Genomic DNA, 12,950 nt, shown 5'->3' with positions numbered 1-12,950 from the left:
TGTGTGTCAATAACGCTTGGTTTCCCATTCTGTAAAAAAAATATTTAGGCATAGTTTGAGGGTATTAAAGAACAAAGTTCTGGGAAAACTTTAGTACTTCATAATTACAGCAATAACATAATACCGTTACAGCCATTTAATCGTAGAATAAACAAAAAAATACGAAATTAATTGTATTTAATAAATGTAAAAATTATACATAGTTCTTAATAAGAGACTTTTCACTGACTTTTAATTACTGTTACGTCATATCATTTATTTAAGATAGCACATTCAGAAACTCTCTTGTAAGAATAAATGTTTTTGTATGTAGAATTGGTTTTTTGGGCAAAAATTCGTCAGGTTTTAAACTTTGGGATTCGCATGTGCCCCCTAGACGGAGCGTCCACAGGTTTAAACCAAAAGCCTATATGGAATGTTCGAGTCTTATTCGAGAGATGCGAGACTTGAAAAAATCAGTGCCGTTCCTCAGTTATGAGTTGGACATTTCGTCATTATGAGAGCAGGAGACATTCTGAAGCGTAACACATTCTCAAATACTTCATATGTTGTTATAGTCGCATGTTAACCGTATCCTGCCTTACTGCACGTAGTCGATTGTAACGCTAAGATCGATATCTGTGTCGCATGTTCTCGTAATGTGATTGTTGTTAGCAACGAGTGTTAAGACGGGTCAGTGCCCTCAGGTTGCTAGCCGCGTCTCCCCCACCTTTTTAAGTTTTGTTGAACGTCACAAGGAAGTGTTAAGAGCATTCATATTTGCAAGTGTATTTAATTGTCACATAGAAATAATTTATCAATTTTGAAGTTTGTAATGTGGCGACCAGATTATTTATTTAGTTGTCTGGTGTTGTAACTTTCGTTGAAGTTTAATTGTTGACACCTTCAACAGACTGTGATTTCAGTACCAATAAAACTATTGAAATTACTGTAGGCATAGGTTAGGTTATAAGCCACGGTGGCCTTGTAATCCTGGGGTCTCGGGTTCGATTCCCGGCGGTTGGGCAAGGCCGTGGTCTAGGCAACACGGAGTTTTCCTCCGGGGGCTTCCCCGGTTTCTCCGTGGCATCCCAACAATTACTCCATTCACACACAGAAGAAGGCAATGGCAAACCACTTCTGGATCATCTGCCAAGAACGTATATGAACAGGTCCCAGTCCGAGAAAAGGATCGAAGGATCCTGTTCATATGGACCTGTCGTCAGACAGAACACTAAATAAATAAATAATAATAGGTTAGGTTAGCACCGATGGATTTTCACCTTACTTCGCTTTGCGTGTTTTGTACTCGTATTTATTTTTTAATATGGTGGACACACAACGTCTGAACAAGTTTTTGAAAGAATGAGTGTGTTTAATAGGGGTTCATAATTGTCTTACGTTGACGGGAAGATTATCAAAACCTCAGGAAGTTCGTCATATAACGTAATTAGAGATATTTAGATGTGTGACTGGATTAGATGCAAGTTAGTGATCATAAATCTCCAAAACATAAAAAAAAATTATGTGATAATTGACCTTGCATACGAGTTGTGTAAATAGAATGCAGTTGGACGCATGCATACAGGAACAAGGCCACTGTGCCGTCGGCGAAGCCTGGGATTCAAATCTTGTTTATGCCCAAAAAAGGGAATGCAAACCCGATCTGTCTTAGTGACGTTATCGTCTGTACTTCGTTCTACTTTTGTCGCATTTCCCCCCCACGCCCGTTAAAAGAGGGAACTGTACTTTGAAGAACGAAGCACTAAATGACAAAGCGCTGGCTTGATTTATGTTCCGAGAAGAACACAGAACACGAAATGAATAATGTCTGTCTAGCTCGGTCTGTGTTCGGAAGAACACAAACATCAGATGGCTGTTCGCTTACCTCGATGTTCTTTTTGTGTGTGTAGGGAGGTGCAGAAACTGAACACCAGGTGACTAAGCGATATTTCGATAAGATTGAAACGTAATTTTGAAACTTCTTCTTTTGAACCCGTTCTATTTTGCACAATGGGGATCATTATTAACCTTTATGCAGTTATGAAATTTTAATTTTAAAAATCCTTGAAGTGTTGCTATGAGTCTGTTACTGTCTGGAGCAGTGGTTTTCAACCTTTCTTTGTTTGCGTACCCCCCAGATATAATTTCTCTTCAACTTTGTACCCCCAAAGTTGTTGGAGTATAATTCAAGTTATACATAGTATATAATCTACATCTAAAATAAATTAAATAAATTACATTACTGATTATTCAGTGTTTATCGTAAAATAATATATATTTTTTAAAATTTCACGTACCCCCTAAGATGTCTTCGCGTACCCCCAGATATAATTTCTCTTCAACTTTGTACCCACAAAGTTGTTGGAGTATAATTCAAGTTATACATAGTATATAATCTACATCTAAAATAAATTTCATTACTGATTATTCAGTGTTTATCATAAAATATTTTTTTTTTAAATTTCACGTACCTCCTAAGATGTCTTCGCGTACCCCAGGTTTAATACCACTGGCCTGGAGTATAGATTTTAATGCCAGTTATGTGTTTACAATTCCGCTGATCACAGTTGTACAGTTGTTTAAGCTACGAAAACTGTATATCGTAGGTTCGAATCCCGCTTCGTGTTTGTCCTATAGTTATTAGAGGCGTTGCAGTGGGCTGATCCCCTACGTAAGGAATCCTTCTGAATATTTGAGAGTGTGATGCTAATCGTAGCGTTGTTGAACGGCTGCATCAATTTGTCTTCAATAAAATAGGTTTTGAGTTTCTTGCTAAGTTTAAAAAACATATTTGAACACCACGCCATGAGAGAAATATCACTTCAGTTTCCTTGTAAATAGTAGATTCATTAGTGTTTTTTGTTTGGTTTTTGTCTTATTTTTATCTTATGAAAATCAGATATGGCATCAGGAAATCTGAGAGTTGTGTGTGGATAAGCTGATTCTCGTGTTCAGTGGTTATGCTAATTTCTTCAATTTGAAAGTTAAATAACTGTAATAATACTTGGTAGGAACATAATACGTTCTTAGTCACGAGTGAATCATCTGATGACGTTCTCCTTCAGAAATGTCAAATTACTCGGGTGTAACCTAAATAGCGAATTAAAATCAGAATAAATTTGTTGTTGGAAAAATAATTGTTTGGAAATTTGAATAATTCTGATGTAGAATAATACCTTCTTAGAAGAATACGTCTTCATACTCGCCTTGAGAACCTGAAGTATCACTGTATACCGTCTTTGTTAAAGTTGTGAAAATGTTTCTAAAGGAAATGTTTTGGGGCATGTACATATTTTCTGTGATTATATTAATTCCCTACAGCAGTGGTATTCAATCTTTTTTGTTCGCGTACCCCCAGATATAATTTCTCTTCAACTTTGTACCCCCAAAATTGTTGGTGTATAATTCAAGTTATACATAGTATATAATCTACATCTAAAATAAATTAAATTAATTACATTACTGATTATTCAGTGTTTATCATAAAATAATATATATATATATATATATATATATATATATATATATACTTTTAAATTTCACGTACCCCCTAAGATGTCTTCGCGTACCCCCGGGGGTACGCATACTCCAGGTTGAATACCACTGCCCTACAGTGTATGATTGCTTGTAAATAGTAACTTATTTTGAAATGTAGCTTAAAGAAGCGTTAATGTTTGTATTAATTTTCGAGTTGGCATTCGTACCATTAAAAGAATTTTGCGACTGCGCAATGTGGATGTCTGTTTTAGAAAATAAAATACAGGTAAACATTTTTGTTCCTTTACTGTGGCGTAATCTCATCATAATTTCCCATTTGACACTCTCATTAAACACGTGGTTCCATTCAATGCTTCTAAGTGTTCTTTCGTGAATTATTGATTATCATAACAAACGTTTCAATATATTTTTATTTTTTTAATATCTGCGTAATTTGAATTAGAAGTGAATTTCCGCATGTATTGAATAAGTGACGAATACTTGAGACTTGGTGCATTCATGCATGGTTTATGTTGCTAGCGCTTATCTGTGTTATGACGTCATATATTTAGTGAACGCTTATCACAATCCAGTTGACCCCTGACCGTCTGGAATGTGACTAAGTCGAACGCTTGCAAATCTAAAGGTTATTTAAGGTGGAGACCTCACCGGTCATTGCTTGTCCAGAATCGCTTCTAGGCCGTCTAGGAATTTGTTATGGCGAGAGAGTGCGAGAAACCAGTAGTTACTAATTGTAATTGCATGTGGCAGCTCGATTCTAACATCGATAGTTGGTGAGACGATAAATTGCCTGGGTTTTGACAGTGGAGACTTGCAGTCTTTCCATAAGGAGCGAAATTTGACTTTCGATTGTTCTGTTACGAGAGTATCGAGTAATCGAAGTTCCCACACTCTCTCTGACACTGGTGAGTGTTTCATTTGATGGTACGAATTTGTTGATAATTTGTGCACTGTTATTACCGTAATATTTAATAGCGTCCGATTCGGATTCTGAAGGTGTTTGGACAAATGAAAGCTTTTGGAAGAAAAGTTTTTACCCACATCTGAATTCTTTTTTGAGTGCTGGTGAATGAAATGTTACTTTCGTAAGATATTACTTGCTCTTTTGATAGGCGTTTCCTAGGTTTCAATATTATTATATAAATTTGTACAATTACGTTAAAAAATTTGCCTTGACATAGAGTAGTTCTGTGGAATGACAGTTTGAGAAGAACGTGAAACTTAAAGAAAATGTAAATGTTAAGTTATGAAGTATAAATCGAGAATAATCGAAAGTGAAAAAGGTGTGTGTAATTGGATATTAAAATTCGTAACATGAACAAGAATTTAATACACACTTTCAGATTTGGCTGCAGTCGTAATTCTTAATGTGTTTCTGAAAATTATTTACGTCGAAACATTCCAGAGTTTATTCATAATGTGACAAAACCTTCTGGGGTTGTCGACCCGAGAGAAGTACAATTACTTCTCAGTTGAAATATTGCATTAAATAATGAAGTAATTTGTACCTTACTGTTTTTAAACTGGGCGTAAGTTGGCTGGACGTACACGTTAACATATTAACCCTTAATGGTGCAATAACAATTGCGTACGTAGATCATAATGTTTTATCAAAGATTCAACCTCTGGCTTTTGGAGTAATTAAAATTATCTTCGACGCTCGAACACATAGTCTTGTTCTGAATACTTTGTTAATTTAAAACATTGTTTGTATATTTATTGAACAGAATCGTCACGCACACACAAAACATCGATGTATTGTATTTATTATAACATATATTTAGATAGCATGTTACTTAACTATTTCAAATGTTAAAGATGGATATCTTCTGGGTTGTTGCACCGTGTAGTCTGGTAGAAGTTTACCGACGTTTCAGAGGTAATTGCTGCCTCCGTCATCGCCCTGATGACCTTTGAAGTTGGTAAACTTATACCGGAGCTGGATAGGACAGGAAATGCTAATTCATTGGCATGGCTCTTAGATCAAAGGAAGAGGACAGTTATAAACAACTTATGTCACGTAATACTTGTTAAAATTCTAGATTTTTTGTGTAGTTCCATACATTGATTGTCTAGCGGTTAGAACGCTGGCCTTGTAATTCTGGGGTCTCGGGTTCGATTCCCGGCGATGCCTGAATTTATAACTTGTGTTGGGCAAGGCCGTGGTCTAGGCAACACGGAGTTTTCCTCCGGGGGCTTCCCCGGTTTTTCCGTGGCATCCCAACAATTACTCCATTCACACACAGAAGAAGGCAATGGCAAACCACTTCTGGATCATCTGCCAAGAACGTATATGAACAGGTCCCAGTCCGAGAAAAGGATGGAAGGATCCTGTTCATATGGACCTGTCGTCAGACAGAACACTAAATAAATAAATGATGGCAACGGTGGTCTAGCGGTTAGAACGCTGGCCTTGTAATCCTGGGGTCCCGGGTTCAATTCCCGGTGGTGCCCGAATTTATAACTTGTGTTGGGCAAGGCCGTGGTCTAGGCAACACGGAGTTTTCCTCCGTGGCATCCCAACAATTACTCCATTCACACACAGAAGAAGGCAACGGCAAACCACTTCTGGATCATCTGCCAAGAACGTATATGAACAGGTCCCAGTCCGAGAAAAGGATGGAAGGATCCTGTTCATATGGACCTGTCATCAGACAGAACACTAAGTAATAATAAATAATTGTAAGAACTTTATATGTGTTCTGTAGATGACATTAGTTTTCGTTCTATGTAAACACGAAAAAAGAGCCTAGAGATGGTTTAATGTAAACTTGGACGAGTAAACTGTAATCAAAATAGAGATTATATTGCAGTTGTGTTTAGTAGAAATTAATTTGTAACAGAACAGGATCGTTAAATATAACGGCTGTTTCTGTATTTGTAACTGGTTAGACAGTTTTATGCAGTATTCAGTGAAGATTTGCTATAAAGTCCTTTAAATCTCTGAGTATTAAGATGGCTTCTTAGTAACAATGGACGTCACAGACATGTGACGATGACGTGGCTATATTCTCGTGACTATGATACTCTGATGACTGGATAATTTATTTGTGTTAGATTGTGTATTCAGTAAACACGCGAAACTATATCAGTTATGTACATAAAGCGTTTTAAAATGGTGTCAGGACAGTTCTAGTGTGCAGTTGTAATATTGGGCTTCGGGGCAGGGATGTGGAAGGACTAGAATGTTACATAGTCTTATGCAAAGTTGACAATGACGGTTCTTAGATACTGCACTATGTAAGATCTCGTCACCTTTATTCTGAGAATTTAAACATGACTTTAGGTGCGTCTGGTTGAAATCTGGTTGCAGATTTTGAGATGTGATGCTCTCGCGGAGACTGGTATGAAGATGGATGTCTTCTGGGGCGTAATCTGATAGAAGTTAGAAGTTGATATATCTAGGATAAGGTTTATATTATCGATGTTTTAGACAGGAATCGCCTCAGAAACGTTGGTGAACATCTACCATACTGCATGATGCTACAACCCAGAAGACAGCCATCTTCAGATTCCATATTAATTGAGATGGCTTCTTATCGGTGTTCTAGTCGTATTTCTTTTTCTGTCAGAAACAAATTGTTTTATCACTTCTATAGTTGGGAGGTAAAAAACATTGTGAAATTTACTTCCCAGAGAAATTACAAATGATACACAAGCCACAGTTTGGAGGTCGTGTTATTGTTTACTTTTTTTCAAGAAGAATTTATTACCAAAAATATTAAGATTATATATTAATTGTTATATTCATCTACAATAAAATATATTAACCATACATTAATTTTAAAAATATGGTGACCCGCCACAGTTTAACCGCAGTGTGACGGTTTCTGGCCAAACGTTTCGCAAGGAGATGGATTGGAAGACGTGGACCAACACTGTCGTCCCCTACAGATGATACGCAAATGTTGTCCAGTGTTTGGAATAAGATTTATTATAGTTTTGACGTGTGTAGACATATGTACAATTACCATTGGGTCTGACATTGAAATCAGGTAATTGACAAAACTTCGAGAATTCTTGTAGGATTTGAGGTTTTCGTGGCGGTGAGTCTGAAGATGGCTGTATTCTGGGTTGTTGCGCCGTGTAGTCTGGTAGAAGTTTACCGACGTTTCAGAGGTCCTTGACGCCTCCATCATCAGGGCGAAAAGTGTAAAGATGATTTGTAATGTACCTTAAATTAATAATTTACTTGTGTATTTAAACTCAATTCTACAAATGTGTGTTATGTGTTGCTTATGACATTGGTCTTAGCGTTTGTTGTCCTCATCGACAGCGTAATAAAAATAGTAATATATTTAAGCTACTCTCCACAGGACCACAAATGAAGGACACTAAAATATTAATTTTTAATAAACTTCTTATGTGATGACGCGTCTTTTGGTAACTACACTTCTGTTTGATGAACACGTGAAAAATGTGTGTCACTATGGACCAAGACTGGGCTCAACCATATTAAGTGAATTAGTGATTATCTCCTGTACCAAATTTTGTCAAAATCCGTTTAGTGGTTTTTAAACTAAACTTACCGACGGTAACTATTGGGTATTATTTATAAACAAAAATCAGATTTTTTAAAAAAATACGACTGTAATTTGTTTTGGAAATAATTAGAATGTGACGACAGAATTTAATATAATTCTGATTTTGTGAGAATCCGTCAAGTTGTTATATATATATACACACACAGTCGGACGGAATGATTTTAACAGACGCATTACAGGTTTGCAGCCCTTCAAAACCGACACATTACCAATAAGTGTTTGTCACTAATCTTTGTATCATACATCGTCTGGGATCGAACCCATGATCTGTCCTTTTATATGCAGACCAGTCTGGAAACCTAAAGCCTGAAATGTGGACACAATTTGCTGGTTTGTGAAAGTTTTGTGGAAACTGTATTTTTTATTTGGGATATTTGTAATAATAACAAATGAAATAAAATACACTGGGCTTCGTTCACGACGGTGAGAATGATGATTCTGTTCTTCTGGGATATGACGCCGAGTAGAATGGTTGGTAGAAGCCGACGTTTCAGAGGAACATGCCTCCTCTGTGACTGAAGCCCTGAAGATGGAGACAGCATATTTCTCCAAAACGGCATCTGCTCATGAATCTAAACGGCGTCGAAACCCAGAAGAACACCGTAATAAAAATAAAGTAGACCTTTTATATACTTCGTTTTATAGCTTCCGCTGAAAGAAAAAGGCTTCCAGGTTTTTTTAAAAATATTATCCTAGAATTTTTCCTGACCGAAAGACAACACCCAAGATTTTAGTCTGGTATTCCCGAATAGGGAGCAGGGCTTGTGTTAGATGTTAATTGGTAAAACTTGCAGAATGAATTCAGGCTGGGGTGTGCATGTCCTGCCACGTGCGAGGGTTAGAACGTCCCACACACACATGAGACGGTGTTTTGAAGAAAGTAATTACTATTTTGTGGCTTCGTCCGTCATATGCAAACATCTGTTGGCGTTTGGCCTCTATAATGTACCATGCTCGTAAAATCTAGATTCTAGTAAGCATGGCGCAGTAACTACGCAAAATTGTCCCTGTATGTCTCGGTTTAAATGTCAAGGACTAACGACACAGCACACTGAGCTAGAAATGGCGCGATACTTTGTTAAATATTTAATATAAATTATGATAAACAGTTACACATGAGTACATCGAAACTTGACCAATATTGAGAATTGTAACGGGTAAATAAATGTGATTAATTAAACAGAAAGAAATGATTACTTAAAATTATCTAAAAATGTAAGTTGCATTTCTTATTTCAAGGTCACGCCTACATGACAACCATCGTCTAACAGGCGGGAAGTTAGACTCCATGTTGATCCGTTATTGTCTGTCTTCCGTCCAAAAGTGTCTTTAAAGATCCCCCACGTTCCTCAGTCCATGTGATTTGTAATTTTTAAATCTTTGGTCGGTAAGTCGATGATTTGTAATGATGAAATCTTCGCGTTCCATAAAAGACAGGGAATTTATTGACTCGGCTCCATGGAGTTAGCTAGTTAATGTCGATATAGACATTTTGATTAATGTGCATAACGGGTAATTGAAACACTTAAGGCTGTTAGGTAAACCATATTGTGTATGATCTGTAGCTTTCACGACGACTAATTGCAATAAGTTCTTCTCGGGCTACTAGCATGTCAGGTAGTTGGAAGGCGAAAACACCAACGTTTGGAGAACCATCTTCGTCCTCGTACTCAGAGTACACCAACGTTTGGAGAACCATATTCGTCCTCGTACTCAGAGTACACCAACGTTTGGAGAACCATCTTCGACCTCGTACTCAGAGTACACCAACGTTTCGAGAACCATCTTCGTCCTCGTACTCAGAGTACACCAACGTTTGGAGAACCATCTTCGACCTCGTACTCAGAGTACACCAACGTTTCGAGAACCATCTTCGTCCTCGTACTCAGAGTACACCAACGTTTGGAGAACCATCTTCGTCCTCGTACTCAGAGTACACCAACGTTTGGAGAACCATCTTCGTCCTCGTACTCAGAGTACACCAACGTTTGGAGAACCATCTTCGTCCTCGTACTCAGAGTACACCAACGTTTGGAGAACCATCTTCGTCCTCGTACTCAGAGTACACCAACGTTTGGAGAACCATATTCGTCCTCGTACTCAGAGTACACCGACGTTTCGAGAACCATCTTCGTCCTCGTACTCTGAGTACACCAACGTTTCGAGAACCAACTTTGTCATTTACTGAAATGAAATCAGCGAAGATTTTTCGATGTTGGGGAAATATATTGGACTGGTTCTGGACAAGGTCTACTGACGAGTAAACGGTAATGAATCTTTGGCTCTGGTATAAGTTATGAATTTGTTGACCAGATGAGTAACGATCGACGTTTTAAGAAAGGTTGTGCAACGTTTTGTTTGTTAGTTACTAACACGTAACACTTCCTCTAATCTCACTATGCCATTTACATGTGATGACTTACACTTTGCTTTGGCCTGAGTTTCTGCTGTCCTAGTCTATAGTGCCCTTTGGATGAAGGTGCAGAAGGCAATGCACCCTGGTTTTTCGGCTACGCGAAATTGAAATGTATCCATTGCATGCTGCTGAATGTGCCTTTGTGTATTTAAATACGTATTTATGTTTCGACATGGGCCAGTGGCTACCTACGCCGTGATAGCACGAACGTGTTTGACTAATAAACAATGGTGAGGTCGCATAGCAACACGTTCTGTTGAACATAGTTGTATTTCTCGTCACATAACCATTCGCCTCGTTTGGGATGTACTTGTGAAATTACTTCATAGACTACAGAGCGTGTCTCTCAATATCGATAGAACATCCACAAAGGTAGGGCTATACTACGTGTTTGTGTTAACATTTTGAAGCTGAAGAGGAAGGGGGAAAAGTGTGCGTGTTTGTGCAACATAAATTTAGATTTTGTGTATACGAACGTCAAATTTGGGTGCCAACCCGGCATTTGCTGTAAGAACATAAGAAAACTGAAGATTGTATAAATAACATTTAAGAATTCAGACCGTACCGCAAAGAAAACACTTCAAAAGTATTAACTGGTTAATGTTGTTTAAAAAAAACTCCTGTTTAGACTTAGAATCATATACAATCAATGAATACAAAGTGCAAACTTACGTATTGTTAAAGCAGCTGGTACATAAAGTTACCACTTGACTTTAAAGTGTTAATTCTTTGATACTTCAATTTATCGGGTGACGTTTCATACCCTTTGGCGATTGCTACCGTCACAACAGTGAGCTTCAGGCCCACTGACACCAGAGTTCTTTGATCGTGCCAGCGAGTTAAAGATAATCGTGGACTGAGGCCGCTGAAGCTGTATAACATCTGGTCCCTGTTCGCATCTAATAAACTTGGGGCTAAGCCGTGGACGATAAAAATGAACTTTGGCTTGATGTAAAAGGCTCCGAAGGCCGGGTTTCGGTCAGTCTATTTTAGTTTTACAAAACGTCGAGGCATTAAAAGTGAAGACCGATTCAGGTCTGGCTTTGGAATTATACACTATCAAGCGACAGGTGTAACTAATTCGATAACTAACGAACCTCGTGGTAGAGAGTATTTTTAGGAGCTAATTGTTAGTGAGTCAAGAAACTCACGTCATTGGTTCCAATATTGAACGAGTTTAATCTATTGAATAAAAATTTACTTGGATATTATCCATCGTCTAGTAAATATAAAACGTAAAACGACGTTTCGGAGATAGGGATTAGCTCTATATAGTGGGCCCAACTGTGTAGGAACCTGAAGACGGAGATAGAGTCCCATCTCCGAAACGTCGTCTTACGTTTTATATTTACTAGACGATGGATAATATCCAAGTAAATTTTTATTCAATTGACTCTTCACCATCGTCAAGAAGTTTTAGAGTTTAATCTAGTTTACCCTGATTTTATAATACCGATCTCAGTATGATCTGTCTTTCAGTTTGTCTCATCCCTTGAGGCTCTCTGACTAAGTTTTAGGTACAGTTTTGTATGGTTTTTAGATAGGTTACTAACTAAACGGTATTTCCGGATTCAATCAGCATTTAGTTTTGTCATAAATATAATTTAGATGTGCTACAGTTGTATTTGGACTTTGCTGAATTATGGTTTTCCCTTTTAATTTGATTATGAGACATGAACATGTTTTTATTTATCTGTCAAAATATTTGTAGGTTATGTTGTGTCCTTGCGTCTAGTGCTTTATACGACCTTGTTTATGGTATCTTATGTTTTCGCGTCGTACATTAACATATCAATTTATAACAGTAGTGTATGCGTTCCATTTAGTTGTAATCCACCCTGATTTTCTTGCTTTATTGTAAATTTGCAAAACATTGCCCTGCGTGATACTGTAATTAATGTCAAATTCTTTAGGCAGCGTGTACGAACGTTAGGTTTACATAATTATGAATGTTAAAACAGGAGGGAAAACTGTTAAAAATTTATATTTTAAGACATGGTTTGATGAAACGTGCTATGTACATGTGTGGATGATCGAGACATTATTATAGGTCGTACTGGAATTATAGAGCGAAATTGACAAATGCTTCGTAACTATATTTGCTCGAATCCTGGCTTTGAAACGTGAAGTTCATATTGTTGCAGGCAGATGTCTCCGTACACCTGATGGTGCCGGCGAGATGCTATTTTGAGGCTGCCTTTCTGTTGCACAATGTATTTTTAGTGTTCTAAGCGTAGTAAAGAACGTGATTTGATGAAGAGGTGGAATGGTATAAGACGATGTTGAACGCGAGACTATTATACAATGTGACAAGACCACATCGTGACGCCTGACCGAAATATAACACTGCCAAGCTGGACTTTGTGTCTCAAATGCAAAGCGTGCAATATTCGGTCATTTATGTTCCCAGCCCTGATTTATTTTTAGTTACCAAAAACTAGCTTCTGTTCTTATTCGCCCCACAGAACTGATACAGTCCTTATCTGTAGGATTTGAGCCAATGCACGGGA

The 12,950-nt window shown here is 37.6% G+C and overlaps 1 protein-coding gene across 24 annotated transcripts in view; it reads left to right on the top strand.

Moving 5' to 3' along the window:
- PMCA (plasma membrane calcium-transporting ATPase 3) overlaps positions 1–12,950 on the top strand; it is a 287,318-nt gene that overhangs the window by 189,133 nt on the left and 85,235 nt on the right. The gene's annotated exons all lie outside the window — the stretch shown is intronic.

Source organism: Zootermopsis nevadensis, unplaced genomic scaffold, assembly GCF_977971745.1.
Source record: "Zootermopsis nevadensis isolate Lab colony 2312 unplaced genomic scaffold, Znev_1.0 Znev_ptg000023l, whole genome shotgun sequence".
In the NCBI taxonomy this organism is placed as follows: Eukaryota; Metazoa; Arthropoda; class Insecta; order Blattodea; family Termopsidae; genus Zootermopsis; species Zootermopsis nevadensis.
The sequence above is the reverse complement of the archived record's forward strand: the minus strand, read 5'-3'. Positions and strand labels throughout refer to the sequence as shown.